Genomic DNA, 5,001 nt, shown 5'->3' on the forward strand with positions numbered 1-5,001 from the left:
TAGCGGCGGTGGTCCATGCTTTGAAGATTTGGCGCCATTATTTGTATGGTGTCAAGTGTACGATTTATTCGGATCACAAGAGTTTAAAACATCTTTTTGATCAACGGGATTTGAATTATCGTCAACGTAGATGGATGGATGTGGTGAAGGATTATGATTGTGAGATACTTTACCATCCGGGCAAGGCGAATGTAGTCGCGGATGCGTTAAGTCGAAAGAGTCAACATCCAGCGATACGTTTAGGATTGTTGCGCATGACAATTATAACGACTTTCTCGAAAAGATCGGTAAGATTCAAATTGAAGCCTTTGTCCATAATAAACGTGAAGAGTGGATCATGGGGCAAACGGAGTTTATTACGTTGGGCCCTCAAGGTTTGTTGTCCTTTCAAGAAAGAGTGTGGATACTAAGGATGGGGGAATTCCGAAAGGTGCTTCTTGATGAAGCGCACAAGTCTAAGTATTCCGTTCATTCAGGTGCGACAAAGATGTATCTTGATTTGAAGAAAGATTATTGGTGGCCGGGCATGAAACGCGACGTTGTTAAGTATGTTGAGCAATGCGTCACGTGTTTGCAAGTTAAAGCCGAACACCAAAAGCCGTATGGTAAGTTGCAACCGCTTGAAATTCTGATGTGGAAGTGGGAACATATTACCAGGGATTTTATTACCAAGTTTTCGAAAACGTCAAGAACCCAATTTGATACTATTTGGGTGATTGTTGATAGATTGACGAAAAGTGCATTGTTTCTTCCTATTAAAGAAGCAATTACGTCGGAGGCACTTGCGAAAATGTTCATTAAAGAAGTGATATCGATACATGGCGTTCCCGCATCTATCGTTTTGGATCGGGACACGCGTTTTACTTCTCGATTTTGGAAGAAGTTTCATGAAGATATGGGTACGAGGGTGAATATGAGTACGGCGTTCCATCCTCAAACGGACGGTCAAATCGAACGTACGAATCAAACATTGGAGGATATGTTGCGAGCGTGTATTATTGATTTCGGTGGTAGTTGGGATGAACACTTGCCTTTGGTGGAATTCTCGTACAATAATAGTTTTCATTCTAGTATTGGAATGCCACCATATGAGATGTTATACGATAGAAGGTGTTGAACCCCAATTTGTTGGGGCGAAGTGGGTCAAAGGGAAGTCGGGAGCACCGACTTGGTATCGGAGACGAATAGTAAAATTGAAATAATTCGGGCTCATTTAAAAGCGGCGCAAGATAGACAAAAGTCTTATGTCGATAAACGTAGGCGACCGATCGAGTTTCAAGAGGGTGACATGGTGATGCTCAAGGTTTCGCCGTGGACGGGTATTATTCGGTTTCGAAAACAGGGAAAGTTAGCTCCTCGGTTTATTGGGCCATTTAAGATTTTAGCTCATGTTGGCGAAGTTGCGTATCGTTTGGAATTACCCGAAGAGCTTGCGGGGATCCATAATACATTTCATGTTTCCCATCTCCGTAAGTGTCTTGCGGATGATTCGTCATGGATGCCATTGGTTGAGATTGAGCTAAACAACAAGCTAGAGTATGTTGAAGAGCCGATTGCTATACTTGATGAAAATGTGAAAATGTTGCGTAACAAAGAGGTGAGGACCTTTAAGCTCCAATGGCGTCGTAGTAAAGGTTCCGAGTTTACGTGGGAACCCGAAGAATTTGTGTTGGTATATCTTACTGCCTGTCATGCAGCTTGTATCGCGAGGACGTGCTCCGATTCAAGTGGGGGAGAGTTGTAACACCCTAATATCTATTGTACATAAGTGTAAATATAGTACATAAAGCGTGGGAATAATTCTGGAATTTAACAGTGATCAGATTCTGTTCAGGCCTAAGTGCGCTCAGCGCACACTTAGGGGTGCGCGTGGCGCACTCCCACTGTAGCCGAGTTCTTTTCATTTAATCAGATATTTTGGAAGGACATTGTGGTAATTTCATTTAGGGGACGAGATAAGGTCACCAGATTAGTGGGTTGGGAGTCATAACTCCATTTTCAACCACCTTCATCTTTCTAATTCAATTTTAGTGAGAGAAACCCATTTGAGTGAGAGAAAGCTCAAGTAAAGGAAGAAGGAGCTAGTTTCGGGTCTTAGCTCGAGTTATAAAGTTGTTCATCTCCTCACTAGCTACGTTTTGGTTGTAGTGGTAAGTTCTAATCTTGATTTCCCTAATTTGATTTGTTTAATGGTTAGGGCTTGGGGTAGTGATGAACATAAAACCCATTATTGGTGATTTTGGGGTTTGTGGGTAAGATTGAGTCATGAGGACTCAAGAATAACCAACCTAGGGTTTCAAAGTAATAAATGGTGTTAATGAGTCTAAAATGGTTAGTTAATCACTAGCTCACTTGTGTTGCTAGTAAAAAGTGTTCCTAGGGTTCATGGTTGACTTGAAATGGGTCAAATGGGTAGGTTTGACCTAGCGGTATAAATTGTGTATGAAAACACCCTAGTTATGTGTTGATAGAGGTATTAGAACCTTAATCACTAGCTTTTAGTGATTAGTTGGTAGTCTTGACCTTTAATGAGTGATTCTAGTGCAAATGGGTCATAAATGCACTAGTGAGGTTAGTTGGTGAAAAGTCCAACTTACTATGTGAATTAATTGGGAATTAATTATGTTAGGTGACTCGCTTTGAAGTTACAAGTTGTTATTGGAAATCTCGCAAAGTCGAAAAAGTGAGTGGAATGATTATACATGTGTGTATATAATGTATCTATTTGTAGGGCGGGAAAGGGGCCGGGTATATGTTGTCTATACCACCAAGAGTTAGTGATATATTTCGTTTTACACTAACGATGGATATTTCGTTGTCCAAATCGCTCAAGAGTTAGTGATATATTTCATTGTACACTAACGATTGCTTTGAACGGATATTTCGTTGTCCGTGTCGCCTTGGGGTTAGTGATATATTTCGTTGTACACTAACGGTTGATATGAACACCGATGGGAAATTCGAAGTACCATTCCCATGTATTATTGGTTAACCATAATTACGCATTATAGTGTAGCATATTATATTATTCGGGTTATATATATGCTATTGTTGTGCTAGCTTGCGATCTTGAAGGGTTTAGAGTTATACTTGCGATGGTATGCTATGTAAATTGCTAGCGTGTATGAGGTATTTGTGTAAGTGTATGCAAGTAGGTATATTATATATGTATGTGTATAATTATTGCATTCACTAAGCGTTAGCTTATCCTCTGGTTGTTTACCTTTTTAGGATCCGGCTTGGATAAGGGCAAAGGTATTCGCACGGATTAGTGGCTTTCGGGGGTTATAGCTTTTTGGAAGTTCGACCAAGATTTGGGTAGTTTAACCCTAAACACCATGCTCTAGTGACGTTTGGCAATTAAACTTTTTGTGGTCGAAACTCGTATTTCGTACTTAATGGTATTTTGGGCAAATGTGGGCCCCGCGATGTAAAACTCGTTTTATCATTGATTCGTGCTAGTTTTACTTATACTAATATGATGTGAAAAGCATTTTGTCTAAATATGATGGGAAGTGTTAGATCTTTTTACGAAAATGGAACAAGTTGGACAGCGGGCTGCCAGGCCCTGTGCGCGCCGTGCACAGGTAGGGTTGTGCGCCGCGCACCCTGCCAGGGCAGGCCTGCTTCGAATTTTTTATTTTTTATTTTTGTAGTTTTGGTTAGTTAACGGGTTGGGTTGTTACACTCTATACGATGTGGGTTAAATAACAAGATTTCAACTTCGTCCTGTAAACATTAAGAACAAGAAATATAAATTGTAGAGTAGTTAATAGTTTAAATGTGTATTGAAGTATCCATTTAGCTTTTGAAATAAAATAAGATCAATTACCTTTATGTTTTGCAAGTCTGCAAACGGTTGGTTCTTGACCCTTTGCTCTTGAACCCTTGGTTCATGAATCACTTCTTTTTGCATGCCTAGAGTATCCACTTTCTATTTTTTCGCCACTCTATCTCGTTCCTCCTCTATTTGCTAGATCTCCACTTGTTTCGCCACAACTGGGTGATCTTCCATTCCCCGTTTTCTCTCAACAGACTTGTCATTCAACACCACCTCTTCGTTTACCTGTTCCAGTTCATCTACTTGTAAGACTTCCAGTATGCCTACCGGTTCATTGACTTGTTCATCTACCAGTTACATATTTCCTGTCGTGTCGTGATGTTCTATCGGTTCATGATGTTCTGGTGTTGCAGCTGTTTCACGTGAAGTTTCATGTGTTCCATTTTTTTCTCTTTCCACCACCACCCTTTGCACCTCCTTAACCACAAGTTCCTGTACCTTTTCCATTGTTACGAATTGGTCTCCCTTTTGGTGCTTACCGAATTTGCTATATCCTAGCATGCTACTAACACCTCTGGTTCTACCGCCGTGTTATTTCCCCACATTAACTAACAAGGCATCCCCTCCTTGTTTATCTGTCTTAACCTGGAACAAAACACGAAAATTAATCGATTATAAAACAATTCTAGGTTAATAAGGCTATAAAAACAATTTAAAGTATATTACAATTTTATCTACAAGGGACACATTCGTATCTGGAATTATTGGCCTCTTCGTTTCTTTCGTTCGCTTCATCCTTCCGAGTACATAATTCCTTGCAGCAGGATTGGAGATATCGTGGTATACTGTACACTTTTCAGGATCATTTTTCTCCATATCCCATTCTTCCTGATGGCCTCGATAATTTGAACGACCTACATGGGCGTAATTATCTTTTGGTTGTTTTAAGGCATTTTCTCGGCCTTTTTCTCGTAATTCTTTTCCAATTTACATGGAATTATAAACCACATTAGTTTCTATCAATTTAAAAATGTAATTCCATACATGTTTAAAAGCAAATGAATAACACTAACCCTTTTTGCTAGTGTATCTTCAAGTTCACAAAATTGTCTCCATTTTGCCGCAGTTATGAAACCGTAATCTGGACATTCTTCATAAGGAAGCTTGCCTTTAACCATATACATTCTTAACTTGGCCCTGAATCTCTTAAAAGCCCCGTT

Source organism: Rutidosis leptorrhynchoides, chromosome 11, assembly GCF_046630445.1.
Source record: "Rutidosis leptorrhynchoides isolate AG116_Rl617_1_P2 chromosome 11, CSIRO_AGI_Rlap_v1, whole genome shotgun sequence".
NCBI classification, from domain to species: Eukaryota; Viridiplantae; Streptophyta; class Magnoliopsida; order Asterales; family Asteraceae; genus Rutidosis; species Rutidosis leptorrhynchoides.